Source organism: Giraffa tippelskirchi, chromosome 3, assembly GCF_054371585.1.
Source record: "Giraffa tippelskirchi isolate mGirTip1 chromosome 3, T2T-mGirTip1v1.2.pri, whole genome shotgun sequence".
Classification (NCBI taxonomy): domain Eukaryota; kingdom Metazoa; phylum Chordata; class Mammalia; order Artiodactyla; family Giraffidae; genus Giraffa; species Giraffa tippelskirchi.
The window spans coordinates 134,489,115-134,515,403 of NC_137277.1; the positions used below are offsets into that span (position 1 = coordinate 134,489,115).

The 26,289-nt window shown below is 37.5% G+C and overlaps 1 pseudogene; it reads left to right on the forward strand.

Moving 5' to 3' along the window:
- Nucleotides 1-727: 727 nt before the first annotated feature.
- LOC145540475 (mitochondrial fission factor pseudogene) lies at nt 728-1,335 on the forward strand (annotated as a pseudogene).
- Nucleotides 1,336-26,289: the final 24,954 nt, after the last annotated feature.

Below are 26,289 nucleotides of genomic sequence, written 5' to 3' on the forward strand. Positions count from 1 at the left end.
CCTTTGGTTTGGTGGTCATAGGACGGACGCAGGCTTCAGGCCCCATATCAGCAGCCATAATTTCCTCTCCCAGCAGCAAAAAGTGAAAGTGAAAGTGAAAGTCGCTCAGTCATGTTCAACTCTTTGCAACCCCATAGACTATACAGTCCATGGAATTCTCCAGGCCAGAATACTGGAGTGGGGGGTGGGTAGCCTTCCCTTCTCTAAGGGATCTTCTCAACACAGGGATCAAACCCAGGTCTCCCTCATTGTAGCCATATTCTTTATCAGGTGCGTTACCCAGGAAGCACAGCTGTAGAACCAGGGCTCAAATCTAATTTAAAATTTCTTTGGTTGTAACCCTCTAGATATCTGTCCTGGAAGCAGGTAGTTTCAGGGCAAAGCTAATCTCTTAAAACAGGATGTTATAGACTTCCAAAGGGCTCTTTGCTGCAAGATATCTCTCTTATTGACCCTACAAGAGATCTGTGTTAAGAAGCCAGGGTAAGGTTTGCCCAGGTGTCTCTGTGAGCTTGGCCAACAGCCTCTGAGACCACCCACCCATGCTCCCCAGGAGCTAGTGGGTGGTGGCCCTTCCCCAGGACCCTCCAGAGCCCAGGGGGACAAAAGTGACTCTAAATCCAGACATATATATTGAAGTAAGTTAAAGGATTTAATATGAGGCACAGAAGCAGATAATGCCAAAAAGCAAGCAGTAGTTGATAAACATTTAGTGATTAGGGCAGCCTTTCCTTCTCTCACTGCTGCTGAGATGGCTGAAATTAGTCAAATTAAATATAAAATGGAATACACCGAAAGTGTTAGCAAATGAGTGCCTGGAAAAATTAGAGATAGCATGGCCAAATGCTGACCTGTAACAAGGATTCCAAGAAGAAGTTTCATATGCTAGTGTGATTATGCAGGTTCCAGAGAGAATTGTGGTATCAGGAAATAATGGAAACATTCCATTTTCAAGACCAGTAGAACTTGACCTTATACAGTCAAATCCCTTTAAACCTCTGGCACTAAAAAACACCATCTCATGTGCTTATGCTAAGACCACTGAATTTTCTGGATTTAGAAACACTTCAGGCAGCCCCTCAAAATCAAGAAATCCGTGCAGTAGACAGGCTAAAAAGAGAGCACTCTATGAGTGAAAATGCTGTTTGCAAAAATGGACAGCTGGTCAGAACTGACTTCATGTATGCCATTTCAAATATAGAGGCAACGACTGAAGGAACTTCAGAAGACATGGCAGTTGTAGATGGAGCTTCGTTAAGATGACAGATAATCAAACTAAATAGATGTCCACGACATCTTGAAGAGATGCCGGAGACGCATGAGCAACTGAACTGAACTGAGCAACTGAACTGACTGCACCATTATCACAGTTTTTGACATTTGCACTAATTTTTACTTATTTCTCCTGTTTTTCTTTTTTCAAATTATCTTAATACATTACCAAAAAGAAAATTTCTCATCACTACTAAATGATAAATAGCATAATAGAACACAAGTGAGAGATTTTTTTTCCAAATAAATATAAAGAAAGCATAGCAATTTACATAAAACCTACTCATCTATGGAAAACTCTAAATCATTTCACAAACACTGAGCTAAACATGACTAGCAGTATTTGGTACCATCAGTACAGTTCAGTTCAGTTCAGTTGCTCAGTCGTGTCCAACTCTTTGCAGCCCCAAGAATCACAGCACGTGAGGCCTCCCTGTCCATCACCAACTCCCGGAGTTTACCCAAACCCATGTCCATCAAGTCGGTGATGCCATCCAACCATCTCATCCTCTGTCATCCCCTTCTCCTCCTGCCCCAATCCTTCCAAGCATTAGGGTCTTTTCCAGTGAGTCAACTCTTCGCATGAGGTGGCCAAAGTATTGGAGTTTCAGCTTCAACATCGGTCCTTCCAATGAACACCCAGGACTGATCTCCTGTAGGATGGACTGGTTGGATCTTCTTGCAGTCCAAGGGACTCTCAAGAGTCCTCTCCAACACCACAGTACAAAAGCATCAATTCTTTGGTGCTCAGCTTTCTTCACCATCCAACTCTCACATCCATACATGACCACTGGAAAAACCAGAGCCTTGACTAGACGGAACTTTGTTGGCAAAGTAATGTCTCTGCTTTTAAATATGCTATCTAGGTTGGTCACAACCTTCCTTCCAAAGAGTAAGCGTCTTTTAATTTCATGGCTGCAATCACCATCTGCAGTGATTTTGGAGCTCCAAAAAATAAAGTAAGCCACTGTTTTCCCATCTATTTCCCATGAAGTGATAGGACCAGATGCCATGATCTTAGTTTTTTGAACGTTGAGCTTTAAGCCAACTTTTTCACTCTCCTCTTTCACTTTCATCAAGAGGCTCTTTAGTTCTTCTTCACTTTCTGCCATAAGGGTGGTGTCATCTGCATATCTGAGGTTATTGATATTTCTCCCGGCAATCTTGATTACAGCTTGTGTTTCTTCCAGTTCAGCGTTTCTCATGATGTACTCTGCATATAAGTTAAATAAGCAGGGTGACAATATACAGCCTTGATGTACTCCTTTTCCTATTTGGAACCAGTCTGTTATTCCATGTCCAGTTCTAACTGTTGCTTTCTGATCTGCATACAGGTTTCTCAAGAGACAGGTCAGATAATCTGGTATTCCCATCTCTTTCAGAATTTTCCACAGTTTATTGTGATTCACACAGTCAAAGGCTTTGGCATAGTCAATAAAGCAGAAATAAATGTTTTCTGGAACTCTGTTACATTTTCTATGATCCAGCAGATGATGGCAATTTGATCTCTGGTTCCTCTGCCTTTTCTAAAACCAGCTTGAACATCTGGAAGTTCACAGTTCACGTATTGCTGAAGCCTGGCTTGGAGAATTTTGAGCATTACTTTACTAGCATGTGAGTGCAATTGTGTGGTACTTTGAGCATCCTTTGACATTGCCTTTTTTGGGATTGGAATGAAAACTGACCTTTTCCAGTCCTGTGGCCACTGCTGAATTTTCCAGATTTGCTGGAATACGAGTGCAGCACTTTCACAGCATCACCTTTGACGATTTGAAATAGGTCAACTGGAATTCCATCACCTCCACTAGCTTTGTTCGTAGTGATGCTTTCTGAGGCCCACTTGACTTCACATTCCAGGTTGTCTGGCTCTAGGTGAGTGATCACACCATCCTGACTATCTGGGTCATGAAGATCTTTTTTGTACAGTTCTTCTGTGTATTCTTGCCACCTCTTCTTAATATCTTCTGCTCCTGTTAGGTCCATACCATTTCTGTCCTTTATCAAGCCCATCTTTGCATGAAATATTCCCTTGGTATCTCTAATTTTCTTGAAGAGATCTCTAGTCTTTCCCAATCTGTTGTTTTCCTCTATTTCTTTGCATTGATTGCTGAGGAAGGCTTTCTTATCTCTCCTTGCTATTCTTTGGAACTCTGCATTCAGATGGGAATATCTTTCCTTTTCTCCTTTGCTTTTTGCTTCTCTTCTCTTCCCAGCTATCTGTAAGCCCTCCTCAGACAGCCATTTTGCTTTTTTGCATTTCTTTTCCATGGGGATGGTCTTGATCCCTGTCTCCTGGACAATGTCACGAACCTCTGTCCATAATTCATCAGGCACTCTGTCTATCAGACCTATTCCCTTAAATCTATTTGTCATTTGCACTGTATAATCATAAGGGATTTGGTACCATAATAAGTGTAATTCCTCTTGTCAAGGAATTCAGAATATAGGAAGAGAGAGATGCATATATATAGGCCATTGAAAACTGATGTAGTATTTCTGAGATGAAGATAATCTTAGAGTATTTTACAGGCACAAAAGAAGAGCATTTAACACCACAAACTTATGTCAGAAAAAAATTTGCTGGGGCAGGTGATGTCAGATCCAAGTGTTTGATAAGGGGCGTGCAGAGGCCATGGCTAGATGACAAAGTGGCTCCTGAGCAGAGGGACAGTAACAATAGTTTAGATTCTAGAAAAAGCATGAGATGAGTGGCATTTCTGTTGCCACAGTGAACAGTGGGGTCAAGGAGTGATGAAAGGCAGTTGAAGTTGAAGGCTAGGCAGGCAGCTTGCACTTCATTTTGCAAGTAATGGGCTAAGAGGATGGATTTTACACTTTTCAGCAGGAGGTTTTTAAAAGAATATTACAGTTGAAGTCTAGCGAGTAAATACCACTTAGTGAACAAGGAACACAAAGGCGAGAGCAAGATGGAAAAAAAGCTCTGCAAGTGGTAACCTGTAGAGGCTTTGGAGGGGACCATTGAGAGAGCAGAACCTCACAGCTTAAAAAGGATAGAGATTGAATGGCCTTCCCTCCTGGTCCAGGCTAGCTTATTCCAAGAATAGAGAGTTGGGGTGAAGGCTGAAGTAGACTTCCCAATTATTCTGTGATTGTGGACAGTATACCTTGAAAGCTGGCCTTCTTGACATTGAATCTATTCTTCCCCTGAGCTGATCACTTTTAAATACTCTTTCAATATTTCTTACAGTCTCCAGACAAGATTTTTTCCAAGGCCAAAATCATGTCTTTGTGCTCTTTTGTGTGATTATAGGTAAGTATCTTCCTTTTCAAAGGCTTAGTTTTCTCATCTCTAAAATGGGATTAATGAAAGTCCCCTTAAGAAGCAGTTTTGAAAATCAGTAGATATGAAGTATGAAGATACCTTGCCCTGGAGTCTACACACACTGTTGAGACTCAGTAATTGTTAGTTTTTAAATTTCACTTACTACACAGTAGTAAGCATGTGAAGGATGCTTGATAATGATGGTGACTGGAAAGGATTGACTAGCACATGCTCTGGTGGATTGGAAATGCAATTAAGGAAACGACATGGACTTCAGGGTTTTGTTTTGATGGCAGTGTTAAATAATTTGGTGTTTGGACTTTAACTGTATTTGAAGTTATTGTAGACTCTTCTATGCTTTAGTTGTGATGAAGGGATAAAAGAGAATCCAGGCTAAGTACGTCATTGGTTCTTCCTTACCCCTGATACTGACTATAATTACTCCAGTTAATAGACCTTTAGCTTATTAGTCAGCAAGCCTATTGGAGGTTCCCAGGTGGCACTAGTGTTATGTGTGTGTGTGTGTTTGTGTGTGTGTGTGTGTGCGTGCGTGAGCATGTGCGCACGCACACTAAGTCGCTTCAGTCATGTGTGACTCTGTGCAACCTTAGGGACTGTAGCCCACCAGACTCCTCTGTCCATGGGATTCTCCAAGCAAGAATACTAGAGTGGGTTGCAATACTATCCTCCTGGGAAACTTCCCAAGCCAGGGACTGAACCTGTGTTTTTTATGTCTCCTGCATTGGCAGGCGGGTTCTTTAACACTAGTGCCACCTGGGAGCCCAAGCCTATTGCAAGGCCCACAAAAATCTGTATGTGTGTTGAACTCATTATAGAAGAGTCCAGAAGCTTCTGCTGAACCATGATGTCTCCAGTGACATCCTCAGACCAACCTGGAGGACAAATAATTAGTTTACAAAGATCTTATGTTTAAGATAGTTAATTTTCCTTTACATCAGCCATTTATACCGATGCGATTAAAAGATCAGATGATGACAAGGACTCTTGAATGGGATGAAGTAAAAAGTAAATTTTATCCCTCAGAAATATTTTATGCAGGTCAGGGCAATGCTGTTGATCTTCTATTTTTTTCAAGTTTTATATGTGCCAGGAATTGTGCTAAGTGCTTGACATACATTATTTCACTGAATATTCCCAATGAGCTCATGATACATACGTTTTTTAAAGAGACAAAACCAACTGAGCCTGAGAAAATGAAATAAATTGCCTAAGGTTACAGTGTGAGCTAAGACGCAATCTGGCTACCCTGTTTCTTATCTACCTGTAGCCAGTGCTCAGGGAGATTGCTAGTTCCTCATTTGTTAGAGGATAAAAAATATATTTCCACTAATATGAAACTCACAAGGGAGACATGGAAATCAAGTTAGTAAACAAATGTGAAGGATATTTAAAAAGTTAAATGAAATGACTTGGCATGAGAACCGTAACTAATGTATCTCTACATACACAAAACAGTATCATACAAAGGAGATGTGAAATAAGTATTGTGCATGATGTTGGCTATAAGTGTAAATTATATGAGTTAAATTAGAAGCAAACAAATGGGGTGAAGTAGTTTGGGGGGAGGTCTATGATTTCTGATTAATGTAATATTCAGGTTGATGGAGTTGCCATAGACTCTAAGTAGATTATCCATTTCTTCAGGCTTTGTAGGTAGATAGGAATCTCTTATTACCTACCAATATCTTGAACAAAATGTCATCTTTCTAAGTTTTTTAATTAAAAATATTTTACTGAAGTATAGTTGATTTATTATGTCTTAAATTCTGCTATACAGTAAAGTGATTCAGCTCTACATATATATATATACACACACACACACACCCCCATTCTTTTTCATATTCCTTTTCATATCACAGGGTATTGACTATAGTTCCCATATACAGTAGGATCTTGTTGTTTATCCATTCCATATATATTAGTTTGCATCTGCTAACCCCAAACTCCCAATTCATTCTTCCCCTATCCCCTTCTCCCCCTTGACAGTCACAAGTCTGCTTTCTATGTCTATGAGTCTGTTTCTGTTTCATAGATAAGTTCACTTGTGTCATATTTAAGATTCCACAAGTAAGTGGTATCATATGGTATTGATATGTCTCTTTTTGACTTACTTCACTTAGTATGAGAATATCTAGGTCTACCCATGTTACTGCATGTGTGCATGGTTAGTTGTGTCCAACTCTTTGCAACCCCAACCTGCAGAAGGTCTGATCTTCCTTCCTTCACTCCAGAAGTCTCTGGAATTGATTTGTGCAGAAAATGTTTCCAGATGTCCCCAGTCAGATATCACTTTTCCCTTCTTTGATGAACAAAGCAGCATGTGAATAGCTTTTAGACAACATCATTTCTGACCTCTTTGTTTGAAAAGTATTTTCTGGGTTTTATATATGATACCTACAATCACAGTGCTTAGCAAATAGCAAATGCAATCAATTTTTTTTTTATAAATTTAAATTGTTACAAGTTTCACGGAGATGCATAAATACTGACTGAATGAAAACTCAATTGATGTGTCCCAACTTTCAGCTGGAAATGTCTCATTAGGCATCACTCTATCTGTATGTGCTCTGAAAGGGAAAGAAAATTGATTCTAAAGTGTGTTGCTCCTGCAGACTTGCTGGATTTGGTTAATGAGATAAACTTGGCAGAAGAATTCCTTGCCACTGGGCATGACTAAGTCACCAGACCATAACTGTACACCTCTTTGGTGGGGAAGGATACCACTGGCAAGGGCAAATATATGTTTTGCTTTTTGTAAAAGGATCATTAAGTTTTATTTCCATTCCCTGTTGTTATCATCATGGGCATAGATCTAGATGTGAGCCCAACAGGGATAGAGCTGAGATAGCAATCTGAGAGTCAGAAAATATGCTGTGATCAGATTCATCCATCCTGTACTTAGATTTCATTCTTATATCAAGCAAATTGTGTCTTATTTCATGCTCCTTGTAAAGGGTACGATCATCATGAATGATGGCCACCAAATATGTCCAATAAATGGGTCTAACTAAATTTTCTGGCTTCTTGTAGTTGAATATGTCCATATGACCAGTTCTGGCAAGGATTTGTGAGCAGATTTGAGGAGTGTTACTTCTGAGCCTGAGCACTTAATTGGTAGCCTGAATGCACAGTCTTTCCAAAACTCTCTTTCCTTCTGCTGACCGTGCAACCAGAATATGGTTGTTCTGTCATGCCGGTTGCAGTGAGGAGACATAAGGGCTGACCTACAGTGAGAAAGAAGCCTAAAACCACCTCTTTCTTGTTATAAGTCGTTAGCTTCTGTGGTTATTTTTTACACAGAATAACCTTGTCTATCTTATGGTACATGGGAACTCCCCAGGTCCTCACAAACACAAACTTTGTGTCAGTTTTCTTTTTGAACCAGGAATTCACTGAACACTACTTCAAGATAGACATTATCTAGGCATCAGATATATTGCATTGAACAAAACTGTTTATGCTCTTTGTAGCTAATGGGAAGCATGAGGGGCTGACCTGAAAGAATTTCCAGATGAGACTGTCCCATCTATGAAAGAATATTGAGATTAACCTGGATTTCCATGAATTCAGCATGGAAAGAATAAAACTAAGTAGGAAATTGTATTCATCCAACAAAATGGCATTGCATTTCTATGTGAGCAGAGAATTTACAATGTCATTTGAAGCAACACGGATGGACCTAGAGATTTTCATACTAAGGGAAATAAACCAGAAAGAGAAAGTCAAATACCATATGCTATCACTTATATGTAGAATCTTAAAAAATGATACAAATGAACTTATTTATGAAACAGAAAGAGACTCACAGGCATAGAAAACAAACTTGTGGTTACCAAAGGGGAAAGAGGGCAGAGGTACAAATTAGGAGTTTGAAATTAACATATACACACTACTAGATATAGATATAGATATATAATAGCTAACCAACAAGAACCTACTATATAGTACAGGGACCTGTGCTCAATATTTTGTAATAACCTTTAAGAGAAAAGAATTTGAAAAAAATAGGTTTATATATGTATAACTGAATCACTTTATTTTACACCTGAAACTAACACAACACTGTAAATCAACTATACTTCAATTAAAAAAAGAGCTTATTAGAGTTCCATCAATTAAAAGAGACATGAAAGTGGAATTCTGATTATCTTTAGAATATAACAATAGTAATTATAGCTTCTATCTGTTGGGTACCTTCTATAGGATAGCTACTTGAATATATACAAATTATCCAGAATTATGCATGAACATGAAATTATATTCATTTTCTATCACTGCATATTAAATTACCATAAATTTAGCAGCTTGAAACCATACCTGTGATCTGCTTCTGTGGGTCAGAGGTCCAAGAGAGCTCAACTGGTCTCTGCTTAGGTACCACAAAGCTGGAATCAATATGTTAACCAGGTTAACAGCTTACCTGGAGAGCTGGAGAACCTAATTCCAAACTCAGGCAGGTGACTGACAGAATGCCTTCTATGTGACTGTAAAACCAAGATCCCATTTCTTCGCTGGCTGCAGGAGGTCTGTCTCTGCTCCTAGAGGCCCCCGCATTGCTGCCTCCATCTGTAGACCAGCAATAGCACCTGGAGGACTTCTTGTGCTTCAAACCTCTGTGACGTCATACATCCCCTTCTGCGGCCTTCTTCTTCTGACTTTAAAAAAATAAAATTAATTGGAGAATAATTACATTACAATGTTGTGTTTGCTGCTGCCATACAGCAATGCAAATAATTCATAAGTGTGTATACATATATATATATACATGTATATGTATGTATGTGTGTATATACATACATGGATGATCTCCAAAATTTAACATCAACTTATTTGCACCTTAAATTACAAACTCCTTTCACCACAATACCTAGATTTATGTTTGAATCTCTAGGGAATGGGAATCTTTGGGGGTGAGAGAACAATCCTTGGAATTCTGCTTACCACATAAAGTTCTAAAATTTCTCAAAATTGAGCATGTTGACGTCATGCTAACAAATAAAAATTCCAGTCAACTTCACTCATATCCATGAATCTGAGAAGCCACTTGGCAAAGAGAGCTTTAAAAACAAAACAAAACAAAACAAAACACCTGCTTGGAGCTTCCCTATTGGTCCAGTGGTTAAGAGTGTGCCTGCCAATGCCAGCACAGAATGTAGGCTTGATCCCTTGTCCAGAAAGATCTCACATGCCATTGGGCAACTAAGCCCACGTGTCACAGCTACTGAGCCCATACATTCTAGAGCCCGTGCTCTGCAACAAGAGAAGTCACCACAATAAGAAGCTTGCACATTGCAAGTAAAAGGTATCCCCCACTCACTGCAACTGGAGAAAGCCCAGTGCAGCAACCAAGACCTAGCACATCCAAAAATAAATAAATAAAACTTAAAAAACCAAATTGGTACAGAGTTGTCAATAAGTATAAAAAAATAACACTCCCATAACCCTTGAATACATACATCCTCCCAATACATATACGCATACACAACATGCACACACACTTTTAGTGCTAAGATAACTTAAATATTGACTTTTGCTTTACTAGTGAGAAAAAATTTGCCACACAATCCATTAACCTAAAACATCAACAAAAACAAAATTAAAAAGTTGAAAAATGACATGGCACTAATCTGGGATTTTAACTAATTTGTAAGGTGAAGTGAAGACATGCATGCTTGCAAACATCCTCTAGGCACCCTGAGTTTGAATTCAAAATCAGCTCTAAGTCACGTCAGCCTCACAATGATCCTTTGTTTTGAATCCTATATCAAAGTGCCAAAGCCATTCAATGGGTTCTCCTTTGTAAAAGCTGACAGTTTTTTTATTTTTACCAACTCATAGTATCTGACTGAAGCTCAGATGTCACAGTTTGTGAACAAATAGCTTCCTTCTCTTTTTCTTTTGTCAGACTGCCAAGAAGCTGGCAATCAACCAAGGCTGATTCTACTGGGTAACTCCTCATGCTGGCAAGTGTCAAGTGCCCATGAAAGAGACCCCTTGTCTATAATTCCGGAACTCAGTGGGGTAGAAACAGCTTACTGGCATCTGTTAGCAAATAGAGGACTTCCTTATATGTCCCTTCTGCTCTAATTAGACAGCACTTGACATCTTTTCTGTTCACGCTCTGTTAATTTCCATTTCAGGATTTTCCCATATGTTTATCCCATACCTGAAAATCTCCTGCATTTCTACTTACTTAGAGGATTACATTAATAAATCCTTGATTCAATTTATTGAAGAGGTGGCAAGAATACACAGAAGAATTGTACAAAAAAGTTCTTCACAACCCAGACAATCACGATGGTGTTATCACTCAGCTAGAGCCAGACATCCTGGAATGGGAAGTCAAGTGGGCCTTAGGAAGCATCACTACAATCAAAGCTATTGGAGGAGATGGAATTCCAGTTGAGCTATTTGAAATCCTGAAAGATGATGCTGTGAAAGTGCTGCACTCAATATGCCAACAAATTGGGAAAACTCAGCAGTGGCCACAGGACTGGAAAAGTTCGGTTTTCATTCCAATCCCAGAGAAAGGCAATGCCAAAGAATGCTCAAACTACCGCACAATTGCACTCATCTCACACACTGGTAAAGTAATGCTTAAAATTCTCCAAGACAGGCTTCAGCAATACGTGAACCATGAAATTCTAGATGTTCAAGCTGGTTTTAGAAAAGGCAGAGGAACCAGAGATCAAATTGCCAACATCCACTGGATCATCAAAAAATCAAGAGAGTACCAGAAAAACATCTATTTCTGCTTTATTGACTATGCCAAAGCCTTTGACTGTGTGGGTCACAATAAACTGTGGAAAATCCTTAAAGAGATGGGAATACCAGACCACCTGACCTGCCTCTTGAGAAATCTGTATGCAGGTCAGGAAGCAACAGTTAGAACTGGACATGGGACAACAGACTGGTTCCAAATAGGAAAAGGAGTACGTCAAGGCTGTATATTGTCACCCTGCTTATTTAACTTCTATGCAGAGTACATCATGAGAAATGCTGGGCTGGATGAAGCACAGCTGGAATAAAGATTGCCGGGAGAAATATCAATAACCTCAGATATGCAGATGACACCACCCTTATGGCAGAAAGTGAAGAAGAACTAAAGGGCCTCTTGATGAAAGTGAAAGAGGAGAGTGAAAAAGTTGGCTTAAAGCTCAACATTCAGAAAACTAAGATCATGGTATCCGGTCCCATCACTTCATGGCAGATAGATGGGGAAACAGTGGAAACAGTGGCTGACTTTATTTTTTTGGGCTCCAAAATCACTGTAGATGGTGATTGCAGCCACGAAATGAAAAGACGCTTACCCCTTGGAAAGAAAGTTATGACCAACCTAGATAGCATATTAAAAAGCAGAGACATTACTTTGCCAAAAACGGTCCATCTAGACAAGGCTATGGTGTTTCCAGTGGTCATGTATGGATGTGAGAGTTGGACTATAAAGAAAGCTGAGTGCAGAAGAATTGATGCTTTTGAACTATGATGTTGGAGAAGACTCTTGAGAGTCCCTTGGACTGCAAGGAGATCTAACCAGTCCATCCTAAAGGAGATCAGTCCTGGGTGTTCATTGGAAGGACTGATGTTGAAGCTGAAACTCTAATACTTGGCCACCTGATGCGAAGAGCTGACTCACTGGAAAAGACCCTGATGCTGGGAAAGATTGAGGGCAGGAGGAGAAGGGGACGACAGAGGATGAGATGGCTGGATGGCATCATTGACTCAATGGACATGGGTTTGGGCGGACTCAGGGAGTTGGTGATGGACAGGGAGGCCTGGTGTGCTGCGGTTCATGGGGTCGCAAAGAGTCGGACACGAATGAGCGACTGAAATGAACTGAACTGAACTGAAGCCTATTTGAATGATCTGTTTTCTTTGTGTGAATTCTGATAGTTTGTATCTTATAAGCAATCAGTGCATTTCAACTAGTATCCAATTCCTGGTTATTTGTTGTTCAAGTTTTGAGCATTCTTTACTTTTTGGTTTTTTGTTATTGATTCAATGTACACAAAATCAGCTTTTTAATTAATTTTTTATTGGGATATATTTACTTTACAATTTTGTGTTAGTTTCTGCTGTACAATGAAGCAAATCAGACACATGTATATGTTTATTCCCTCCACTTTGTACCTCCTATCCCTCCAACCCACCCATTTAGGTCACCACAGAACACCAAGATGAGCTCCCTGTGCTATACATCAAATTTACACTCACCACTATGGAGAACAGTATGGTGGCTCCTTAAAAACTAAACATAGAATTACCATATGAGCCAGCAATCCCATTCCTAAGCATATACTCTAAGAAAAGCATATTTCAAAAAGACATATGCACGAGATCAATTTTGATGACCCATGATGGCTTCCCTGTGGCTCAGATGGTAAAGAATCTGCCTGCAATTCAGGAGACCCAGGTTTGATCCCTGGGTTTGGAAGATCCCATGGAGAAGGCAATGGCAACCCACTCTGTCATTCTTGACTGGAGAATCTCCTGGACAGAGGAGCTTGGTGGGTGCCAGAAATGCACGAGACCCATGTTCTATCCTTGGATTGGGAAGAGAAGGAAATGGCTATCCACTACAATATTCTTGCCTGAAGAATTCCATGGACAGAGGAGACTGGCAGGCGATATAGTCCATGGAGTCATAAAGAGTTGGACACGACTGAGCGACTAACACACACACATGTACTGTATGGAAAGTGGCGTCTCAGCTCTGTTTTCTTGGAGCCATATAACAACAACCAGACTTAGTCAAGGGTAGATTATATTGAAAAAACTATTCCAATAGGGATAACATTCCCGCTACAATCTACAAGCTAATCAAAGTCAAACAGAAAAATAATTTTCCGTTTTTAAGGGGTTAGAGAATTAGGACCAGTAAGAATGTGGACACTGAATAGAAACGGACAGCATTGTAATTAAGATGATTTAATGGGGTATGTTTCTGTTTCTCACGTGGTCAGCCAATTCTCAGGATGAACTTAAGTGAGGGTATTTTGTGTTTTACTGCTTGTCCAGGCTAAAGGACAAGCCAGAGTTCAGGGATCTATGGGGAGGAGAGAAGCCTGTCAAGAGACAGTCCAAGACAGAGTAGAGGGTAAAAGTGAAAGTGTTAGTTGCTCGGTCCTATCTGACTCTGTGACCCCATGGACTGTAGCCCACTAGCCCACCAGGTTCCTCTGTCTATGGAATTCTCCAGGCAAGAATACTGGAGTGTGTTGCATTCCCATCTCCAGGGGATCTTCCTGACCCAGGGATTGAACCCAGCTCTCCTGCACTGCACCAGATTCTTTACCAGGTGAGCCACCAGGGATCCCCCAAGTAGAGGGTAAATTGTGGGTGATTGCAAACACTTGGTCATTGCTCATCCTGGCTACCAGTTTCATTGATCTTTTCAAAGATCAACGAACCAATTATGAGTTCATTGATTCTATTATTTTCCTGTTTCGAACATCATTCACTTCTGCTGTAATGTTTATGTATGTTTTTGTATTCTACTTAGGCTTAAATGACCATCCCTCTATTTTCTTAGATGTAACCTTATATTGTTATAACGTAAGACCTTTCCTCTTGTTTAACATACACACTTAAGACTAAAAATCTCCATCTAGGTGTTCTTTTTCTGCATCCCACACATCTTTATAAGTTGCATTTAGATTTTTCCTTTAGTTCAAAATATTTGGAAATATTTTCCTTGAGACCTCTTTGACCTATATGTTATTTAGGTATGTATGTTTAATGATCAAATATTGGGGATTTTCCAACCTTTTTCTAGAATTGAGTTCTAGTTCAATTCCATTGTGGTCGGATAACATACTCTATTTATATTTGTATAAATCTGCTAAGGTGTGTTTTACAGTCTGGAATACCATCTGTCTTGGTGAATATCTCGTGAGCTTGAGAATATGTCCTCTACTGTTGTTGAAGGGATATTCTGTAAATATCAATTAGATCAAGTGTACTGAGAGTGATGTTTAGGTCAACTCTATCTTTAGTGATTTTCTACCTACTTGAACTACCAAATACTAACAGATTGTGTTGAAATCTCCGACTATAATTGTGGATTTGTCTGTTTCTTCTTGTAGTTCTGTCAGTTTTTGACTCATGTGTTTTGATGTTCTGTTAAGTACATAGGTGTGTAAGTTTCTTAGGAGTTCTTGGAAAAGTGACAACTGGTAATCCCTGGTAATTTTTCTTGTTCTGAACTCTGCTATCTCTGAAACTGATGGCACTATTTATCAATATATCTTGGGAATTCCCTAATGGGCCAGTGGTTAAAGCATGGGATTTCACTGCCAAGGGCCCCGGTTAGATCTCTGGTAGGGGAATTAAGATCCCACAAGCTGCTGGTGTGGCCAACAAATAAATAAAATCTTAAAAAATATATAGTATATCTTTTTTCTTTCCCTTTATTTTTACCTGAGTCTTTTTTTTTTTTTGAAATTGGCTTTCTTGTAGACAACATACAGTATAGTCTTGTTTATTCACTCATTCTGACAATCTCTATCTTTTTAATTGGTGTAGTCCTTGTAAATGTTTAGACCTTATTTATTGTGATTGGCAAAATAACATCCCCCCAATATAGCCATGACCTAGTATCTGGAAACAGTGACTGTGTTGCATTTCATGACAAAAGGTACTTTGCTGAAGTGATTAAAGTTGAGATGGAGAACTTTTCTAGATTTTCAGGATGAAACCAATCTAAATCATGGTGAAAAATGAAGGCAGCTGAGTAGGTAAGAGTATACACTATGAGAAGGACCCAGTCTTCCATTGCTAGCTTTAAAGGTAGAAGAAAGATTTCATGAGCTAAGGAATGTGAGCTGCCTCTAGAAGGTGGGAAGCACAAGAGAATGGATGCTACCAAAAGCCCCCAGTAAAGAGCACAATCCTCCAACACAGATTTTAGCCCAATGATTTTGTGTTAGATTTCTGACCTATAGAAACACAAGGTGAGGCATTTATGTTGCTAAACTCTCCAACTTTGTGGTAATTTGTTATGATACTGATAGAAAACTAATAAGCTTGCATTTCATATTCCAAGATCAAATACAAACTAAGTCTCCCTAGTATATGTAGTGCTTATATACCAACCTGGCTTGTACTTCAATTTCTTTTGTGGTAAATCTTCTTCCTTATCATTCTTATCTGTTCTCTGTTTCATGTATTTAGGTTTGTGTATATGAGACCGAGTTAGTGTTTGTGTTGCTGTGGTTCTCCTTTACCAGCCCCACACTGAGCTACATTAATATTTATTCCTAACATTTTTCAGATTTTGTATGTTATTTAGATGCATGCTAGAAGTATAAAAGAATAAGGCCAATTTGATTGAGGAAAAAGGCCATGTGCTGATATTAGATAATCACAGATGCAAAATCCGTATTGCCTAAGATGACACTCAAACTTCAGTGTTCTCATGTGTGAGATGGAAATAAACATACTCATCCCAGTGACTATTTGTAAGAAGGCAAGTCAGAAGTATGTGTATTGTTAGTCACTGAGTAGATGTTTAGATATTAGATATTCCAGAGCTTGGTTTTCTTAATAGAGACAAACAAGATAATTATGAGCATGAAATTTCACTTCTGTTGTTCTAATTAAAAAATAGTAGTGAGAGCAAATGAGAAAGTTTATAGCTAGCATTTTCTTAAGTGATTACACACAAATACTGTGATTCTTGAGGGTCAACAGTCCTGTCCATAAGATGACTGGTGTTCAATCCAATTATATAAGTAAACATGCCACTTGTGCATACATTGCTCATTTCCATGGTTTGAAAGATAACAATTACATTGTTTGCCTTTCATTTAACTCACACTTATTGGCTAATTGGACATACATTACATTATTTAAAAATTCATTCTTATCAGCAAAAACAAGCACTTCATATGATCATTTTCATTTTCATGTATTTTTGAACTGCTAGGCAAATGGCATTTTACTAAAATAGATTTTGTTTTCACAGCACACAGAAGGAAAATTTTATTAATTTAAGTTTTGTGGGCTTTTGAAAATACTTTAATTAGATATAACTGACATAATTTTTATTTGACAATGCAGATACACAGAGCAGGCTCAGAAAAGAGAGACTCAAAAAACTCACCAGAATATCTTTAAATCTAATCATTTCCTTTATATACATGTATATGAATGGTACATGTCTACATCATATAGATCATTCCTTATATATATATGATGCACATATATATCATATATATATGATCATATATACATTATATATATATTTATATATCATATACACATATTTTTAAATTTTTTGGCCATGCCCCCACAGCATGCAGGATCTCTGTGTCCTGACCAAGGATCAAACACATGCCTACTGCACTGGAAGCTGAGTCTTAACCTCTGGGCCACAAAGGAAGTCCCCACACATATATGTATAAGTTTTAAATTTGTTTCAGATTTATAAATAAACTTGTTTTACCTTACCAAAATGCTACGTTGTTGAAGAAAAGTGGTTTATTTGTGCGACACTACAGTTTGCCTTCTGGTAGGCCCTTTTGGGATTTAATTCTCAACGGGTCTGTCTTTGTACATCCCAGGAACAGAAGCACTGGGGCCTTTTAAAAAAGACTATCCCTTCAAAAATATTTATGATCCAAACAGGCTTTGTAGATAGGGGTTTAATTTTATCTTCCTCCTGAGCAGAAGAAAGTCTTTCTTACTCTCTAGCCTAATAAATGTAATGTTCTCCTCCATGGCACATTGTGTGTAGATGTGCTTACAGTCTACTATAAAATATTTTGGTATTCTTGCAGAAGATGAGCACACATCCTTCTACTCTGCCATCCTGGTTTTCCAAAACCTAGGGTTCCTCTCTACAACAACACTTTATGCAAGTGTCCCCTGGGCCTCTTTTTAATCACAATTTGGAAATTGGGGCTTGGGAACCCTGAGCGAAAATGATAATATTCTGGTACTGTTAGTTCTGTAAATAATCAATTGTCCTTTGACTTTGACCCAGGACTCAGGTTTACTGCCAATGTCCATAAAACTGTGGCAAACTAGCTTGTTAGTTTGAAAGTAGAGTAAAATCTCAGACCTATGACACTTCCAGAAAGAATGAAATAGTGATACCTATGACAAAAGAAGCTTTTCATATCAACAAAATTTTCACACCTATGCAGAAGTGGCCTAGTGTAATGGGACTAACACTAAGCTTATGATGGACATTGGACCCTGTTCTAGCTTCTCCTTGACCTCAGTTTGTGAACTGAACAAATTTATTTTTGTTTAATATGTTTTTCATATATTATCTAATTTGTTGTGTTTAAGTAAACAATGCAGTAGGTTTTAAACTGCTGGCTTTTTAATAAAAATATATTTTCCTGTTGTTCTTAGTTGACATTAACAATGTGTGCAATTTCAGTATTGCCTGAGTTATTTATTCCAAACATGGAAGTATGAAGGACAGCGTATTAGAAAGGATCACATACAAGTCTTGGGTCCATCATTTTAAACATACTGCAGATTTTACTGAAAACTTTTTAGCTTTAATTGGTGTTTCCCATGCATCATTAGACACCAAGAATTCACTAGAGGGAGATACAGTATCTTTAAGGTCAAATGGGGAGCAAAGGCCACATTGGCCTATCTGTATCTCCTGCATGATGCCTACTATGCATCATGGGACAAGGGATATATTGAAATTAGTTTTAAAAGTTGCACCACAAATCAAAGTGACTGTGAAATATCATAATTGAAGAAAAAAATGTAATTATTATTTTGGTCTAAGCCAAAGGCTTATATTTTACACTTATCACAATAGTGGTAAGCATAATACTGTTGTCTAAGAATCTTTAAATGTTCTATTTTGAGTGTGACAGAGTTCACACTACTGTATATATATTTGTCCAAAGCTGTTGAGCTGTACATTTAAAATGTAGAAATGTTATTTTGTGTAAGTGATTTCTTATCAAATATTAAAGAACAGGTGAACATGCGATAAGTTTCTACCTGAAGGAAGGTCTTGGTATTATTCTTGTCACCTTAGATTCCCAAGGGATCTCAGCTTTTAATGGGAATAGGGACACCATGCAAATATTCATCACAAGGGATAGACATCTAAGATTTAATGTATATGTGTTTCCCAGACTTATTGTTTTCTGATCATTATTTTTGCTTAGTAGAGAAAGAAAGAAAATATGAAGGGACTAAGATAATGAATAAAGGTAAGAAGGAAAGAAAGGAAGATCCTCAAAAAGAGTAGTGCCCTGGTTAACCTAGCAATTCCCCTAATGCAATCTTGACTTAATCTCACTTTAAATTTTTTTCTTGTGATTAAAATGCACAAAGAAGACACCAAGCATTTTTCTGCTCAATGCCTCATTAGTGCATAAACACTTCTTGTTCTTTTGGTCAGTATTTTTAAACAGGTAAAGAAAGAAATGTAGTTCATTGGCTTTATGTAGTTACTACGTAAAATAAATTTAGACTGCTTTGCTAGATTATCTTGTATTTATTTAATTTGCAGAATTAATATAACTCTTGAGCTGCCATTAAAATAATAGCCAGTGCAAAATATTGTCTTAGACTAATAGGTTCCATATGTGAAGAGTGAAGTGATCATTATGAGGGATAGCCTTATCAATGATTTGTCAACATTATCATCTATATTTTTGCCTAGCATAGTGCTGGAAATAGCATAGGATGTTAAAAATATTTTCCTTTCAATTAATCTTCTGTATCCTCAAGGAAACTTATGAACTATAATATTCGGTTACAATTTATTATCTGTACTACTATAGTCAGTTCAAAATGACATAGGACCTATAAAATTAGTATGTGGTTTTCATTTAAGTGTAGTTAGGCAGACCCTTTGGGGCCATGGAGTTTCTGAACTCTATATGATAGAATTGAAAGGGCTAAATCTAGTGAGGTTTTTCTCAAAATGGCTGGGGAAAACAAGGGAAATCAAAAGCAGCACACAAAATGTTTAGGGTAAAGTTAAGGGGAATAAGGATTAGCTGTAAGTAGAAGGTAAGACCTGGTTTCTGAAGTCAGGTGTTCATCAACTGTTCTGGAAATGTAGACCAAGGTCAGGTGTGAGGAAATAGACAGAAAAGTGACATTGCAAAGCTTCCCTTATTATTAAGCCTGGTAGAGTTTGGTACAGGAGTGCTTGTAAAGACACAGAACCAGGTTTCATAGATGAAACATAATTTTTTCTCAAGATGACAAAATATCCATACAGCACACAACTAGAGCAGTAGTTCTTAACTTTTAGTATAGGGTATAGACATTTCTTGATTTACGGTGGGGCTATGTCCTAATAAATCCATCATAAGTTAAAAATATTATTTAGTTGAAAACACATTTAATAAAAATAGCCAACTGAACATCAAAGAGTAGCCTCACCCACCTTAAATGTGCTGGGAACAGACAACCTAATCAAAAATGGGTGAAAGATATAAATAGCCATTTCTCCAAAGAGGATATACAAAGATGGCCGAAAAGCACGTGAAAAGAGGTTCAACGTTACTATTTATTAGAGAAATGCCAATCAAAACTACAATCAGGTATCACCTCACACCAACCAGAATGGCCATCATGAAAAAATCTACAAGAAATAAATGCTAGAGAGGGTGTAGAGAAAAGGGAACCCTCCTACAATGTTGATGGAAAAGTAAATTGATATAACCTGTATGGAGAACAACATGGAAGCTCCAAGTATCATGATATCCAAGCATCATTATTTTAGAATGTATTAATATACTATGTCCTTTAAAAATATTTTTCAATATTAGCATTTATTTTCTTTTTTAAATTACAGTTGATTTACAATGTTGTGTTAGTTTCAGGTCTACAGCAAAGTGATTCATTTATACATACATACAGATCTATATTTTTTTCAGATTCTTTTCCTTTATAGGTTATTACAAAATATTGTAATATTGTGCTATACAGTAGGTCTTTGCTGGTTATCTATTTTACATTTAGTAGTGTGTATATGTTAATTCAAAAATTCTAAATTACCAACCACTGTTTCCCCTTTGGTAACCATAAGTTAGTTTTCCATGTCTGTGGGTTTATTTTGTTTCATAAATTTCTGTTCCTTTGTGTCAGATTTTAATTCCAAATATAAGCAATATTGTATGATATTCGTGTTTTTCTATTTGGCTTACTTCACTTATTATGATAATCTCTAGGTCAATCCAGTTTGCCACAAATGTTATTATTTTATTCTTTTTTATGGTTAAGTAATATTCTATGGTATAAATATACCACATCTTCTTTATCCATTCATCTGACAATAGACACTTAGGCTGCTTCCATATCTTGGCTATTGCAAGTAGTATTGTATCTTTTTGAATTATTGTTTTCTCTGAAAAAGGAACCCTTTGTCATTAACATTTGAACCTGATGTAGTTTAAGCACTGGTGTTTATTAGGCAAAATGGTTCAGTAACAAGAACTCATTCTTGGAGTCAAAAGTACATAAGGTAAAAAACTCAACCCCTGACATTTGTTAGTCAGTCTCTGTTTTGTCATCTTTAAAATGAGGAAATCCCATAGACAGAGGGGCCTGGTGGGCTGCAGTCCAGGGAGTCGCTAAGAGTCGGACATGACTGAGCAACTTAGCAGCAGCAGCAGCAGTGCTGCTTATCTAATGGAGCCTTTTGGAGGATTAAATGAGAAAGATGAGTGCTAGATGACCAGCAACTGTCCAGGAAAAAAATAGGTATATTACAAATGTGATTCTCCAAACTGGGCAACATAATATATTTCTATATACACTTACAGTAATTTGTTTTGATGACCTGAGAATCTTTTTTTTTTTAACTAATATTTTGAAGTAATCTTAAGCCTACAGACTAGTTAGGGATTTAGTACAAATAATTGTATCTGTCTCCTGCACCTGTTAAAGTTAATATCTCACATAACCATAGAACAATTATCAAAAGCAAGAAATTGACATTAGCACAATAGTATAAAGAATTTTTTAAAATTTCTACTAGTTATTCAAATAATTTTTTTTTCTATTCTGGATTATATCCTAGAGCTCACATTGCATTTAGTTGTTATTTCTCTTGTCCCTTGTAACCTGTAACGATTTTTAAGGTTTGTTTATTTTTTTTTCCCCCATGACTTTTTACTTTTGAATAGTATTGATTTGAATATGTCCATGCAATTTTGGCAAGAATGCTATATCATCAGTTCATGATATCAAAGGGTTAATGATGTCATATATATTATTACTAGTGAAGTTTTCAACAATTAGTTGTTTAAATTGGTGTATGTCAGGTTTGCCTATTGTAAAATTATCTCTTCCTTTGTAGTTAATAGGATTTTCTTGGTGGCTCAGACAGTAAAGAATCTGCTTGCATTGAAGGAGACCTGGGTTTGATCCTTGGGTTGGGGAGATCCTCTGAAGAAGGGAATGGCAACTTGCTCTAGTATTCTGACCTGGAGAATCCCATAGACAGAGAAGCTTGGTGGGCTATCCAGTCCATGGGATTGCAGAGTCAGGCATGATTGAGTGGCTAACATACTTTGTAGCTAATAAATATCTTGAGGGAGCATATAAAGACTTTACAAATCCTGTGTTTTCACAAACTTTTCTCGAATTTGATAGCTATGGATCTGTTGTCTTCACAATTTTTATTTGGCTGTTTACCTAATGTTGATTCTCCATTTTCTTTCTGCTTTTTACATTTATTAGTTAGATTCTACTGCAAGTGAAAGTTATCCTTTTTCTTTCATGTATTTATTTATTTTATGGTTATTTTTATATCAGTATAAGCTCATAGGTATTTATTTTTATATCAAGTGAAATATGGTATATTGATTTAAAAGTCTTTATTGCTATTTTGATTAGAACTTTCCTCCCTAAACTGATGAAATAGACCTTGTTGCTGGAAGTCAAATAATTCTTCTATCCCAGTTGTTTTTAAAATGGTGTCTAAATATTACTAACAAAATTAAAAGCCATACAACTACTTAAAGCAAAACTAGGCTAGAAACATCATATTTATATAGTGCTGGGTATGTTTCTAATTGTACAACTAGCAGTTACAACGAAAAATTGTTTACCGTCTCATCCTCATTTCTTCATTTTTTGAAGTATACAAGGGAATTATACTTAAAGTATAAATACAAGTATAAATGCATCTTTTCAAAATTATTATTAGAAGAAAAGCATATGTTAGTATTTTATGTGGTATATAGTGGGTGAAAAGTAAATTGAATCTAATATACTGTGTGAGATGATGGATCTTTATTTTCTGAATTTCCTTACACAGAACAAAGCATTTCACTTTTCCCATGTCATTTTTTCTAGTACTAAAATTGAAAGTAATATTTGCCTTCCCTAACTTCCAGGGGAGAATTTCTAGAGGTTCAGTGGTATACAGCATGCCATAAAATTCTCTCCAAAGAAAATTTTTTAAAAAAAAGATGAATCTTACCTTTAAAATGCCTGATGTTCATTTTGGACTTTAGAAACTGTATGTATGATATTTATGTATTTCACAGTAAGTCTTTCAAAGGAAGACTCAAGAAGCTGCTATTTTTGAATGTGGCTCAGAGCAAGAAAATGTTTTCCAACCTAATCAAGGATCAGATGGACATGATCTTTGATGATCATAGCAAACCTGATAGAAGATTTAAAGAAGAGTCCATATGGTTTTGAAGCAAAGCAAAGAATCCACCTGTCAAAGTAGGAGATGCAGGTTTGATCCCTGGATTGGAAAGATCCTTTGGAGAAGGAAAAGGCAACCCACTACAGTATTCTGCCTGGGAAATCCTATGGACGGAGGAGCCTGATGGGCTATGGTCCTTGGGGTTGCAAAGAGTTGTACACAACTTAGCAAATAAACAACAGCAACAAAATTCTTCCTAGGTACAACTGTTCTGTGATAAACAAAAGACTGATATTGACAGCTTTATATTGTCTTTCAGTGGAGCTGGGGGTGTTGCTATTTTGGACTCAGGTTGACTTTCTCACAAGAAACACCTATTGCAAATTAGGTGCTATCTGATTAGGATAACAATATAACTCAGTTTGGCTACTACAGACATTGTTTCAACTCATTGCCTCAACATAGATATTAATCATTTCCCTTTTACTTTCAAAATTGTTTCCGCTAGATAGTAAATCTTTTACCAAATCATAAAATTGAATATAATTCATGGTACTACTATGAAATTGAAGTCACTTCAGTCGTGTCCGACTCTTAGCGACCCCATGGACTGCCGCCTACCAGGCTCCTCCATCCATGGGATTTGCCAGGCAAGAGTACTGGAGTGGGGTGCCATTGCCTTCTCCATATGAAATTGAAGAAGTACATAAATAATTTGGCCTTTACATATCCTGTAGGTCCCAACAGGATTTTGAACAACTTTTTTCCTGCACATTTTGTGTCTATCAGCACTATTTTTGTATGATATCCTATACAACATTATTTTTAAAATTAATTATATTCAAGTATAGTTGATTTCAGTGTTGTGTTAATCTCCGTTATACAGCAGTGTTTAAGTTATCTCTCTCTCTCTCTCTATCTATATATCTCAAATATTCTTTAGTCATTCATCTGTTAATAGACATTTAGCACACTTCCAATTCTTGGCTATTATAAATAGTGCTACTATGAATATGGGGTGCATGTACCTTTGTGAATTAGTTTACTCTAGATATGTGTCCAGATCTAGGATTGCTGGATCATATGGCAACTCTAATTTTGGTTTTTTGAGGAACCTCCATGAGGGGCTCCATAGTGGCTGCACCAATTTATATTCCCACCAACATTGTAGGAGGGTTTCTTTTTCTACACCCTCTCCAGCATACAAATTGTTCTGAACAAAGGATATCACATCACATTTAAGGAGAGCAAAGAAGCAATGCCCTTGAAAGTCATTAGTATTATTAGAGAATAGAGGGAGAGAAAAATGTAGTGGGTGAGAGTCTTATTTCTAAGATAGATTACTTGGGTTTATCTCCTCAGCCTTTAAGCTCTTAACTTTTAACTCAATATGCCACTGAATATGCTGCACTCAATATGCCAGCAAATTTGGAAAACTTAGCAGTGGCCACAGGACCAAAAAAGGTCAATCTTCATTCCAATCCCAAAGAAAGGCAATGCCAAAGAAAGCGCAAACTACCACACAATTTCACTCATCTCACACACTAGCAAAGAAATGCTGAAAATTCTCCAAGCTAGGCTTCAACAGTACATGAACGAAGAACTTCCAAATGTTCAAGTTGGATTTAGAAAAGGCAGAGGAACCAGAGATCAAATTGCCAAGATCTGTTGGATCATAGAAAAAGCAAGAGAATTTCAGAAAAGTATCGACTTCTGCTTCATTGACTATGCTAAAGCATTTGTGTGGATCACAACACACTATGAAATATTCTAAAAGTGATGGGAATACCAGAACACCTGACCTGCCTCCTGAGAAATCTGTATGCAGGTCCAGAAGCAAGACAAGAATCGGACATGGAATAAAAAACTGGTTCGAAATTTGGAAAGGGGTACGTCAAGGCTGTGTATTGTCACCTTACTTATTTAACTTATGTGCAGAGTACATCATGTGAAATGCCTGGCTGGATGAAGGACAAGCTAGAATCAAGATTGCTGGGAGAAATATTAATAACCTCAGATATGCAGATAACACCACCCTCATAATAGAAAGCCAAGAGAAACTGAAGAGCCTCTTCATGAAAGTGAAAGAGGAGAGTGAAAAAGCTGGTTTAAAACTCAACATTAAGAAAACTAAGATCATGACATCTGGTCCCATCACTTCATGGCAAATAGATGCGGAAATAATGGAAACAGTGACAGATTTTATTTTCTTGGGCTCCAAAATCACTGCAGATGACTGTAGCCATGAAATTAAAAGATGCTTGCTCCTTGGAAGAAAAGCTATGGCCAACCTAGACAGCATATTAAAAAGCAGAGACATTACTTTGTCAACAAATGTCCATCTAGCCAAAGCTATGGTTTTCCAATAGTCATATATGGATGTGAGAGTTGGACTATAAAGAAGACTGAGTGATGAAGAATTGATGCTTTTGAACTGTGGTGTTGTAGAAGACTCTTGAGAATCCCTTGGACTACAAGGAGATCAAACCAATAAATCCTAAAGAAGATCAGTCCTGAGTATTCACTGGAAGGATTGATGTTGAATCTGAAGCTCCAGTGATTTGGTCACCTGATGTGAAGAACTAACTCTAACTCTTTGTAAAAGACCCTGATGCTGGGAAAGAATCAGGAGAGAGAATAAGAGGAGAAGGGAGAAACAGAGGATGGGATGTTTGAATGGTAATACTGACTCAATGGACATAAATTTGAGCAAACCCCAGGAGACAGTGAAGGGCAGGGAAGCTGTGCTACAGTCCATGGGATCGCAAAGAGTCAGACACAACTTAGCGACTGAACAACAACAAATGATACTGTATATAGGGTCATCTTGAGGATTAACTAATCAATCTGTGACATTCTTAGAACTGTGCTTTGTGTACACTTAGCACTTGATTTTTTATCATCATCTGTTAGTCTTCTGGAAAATTGAAATTTTTTTGTTGAAGACCTAGCTGTAGGGCTGACTGAACAACATATGGACAATTTCCAGTGCTCTGGAAGATTCTGTCTTCTAAACTGCAATAGCTCTGGTTTAGCAAGCTATTTATAGTCAAAGAGATATATCCATGAAGAAAGAAATGGAATTGAGGGCCAGAGGGAAAATATCTCTCTA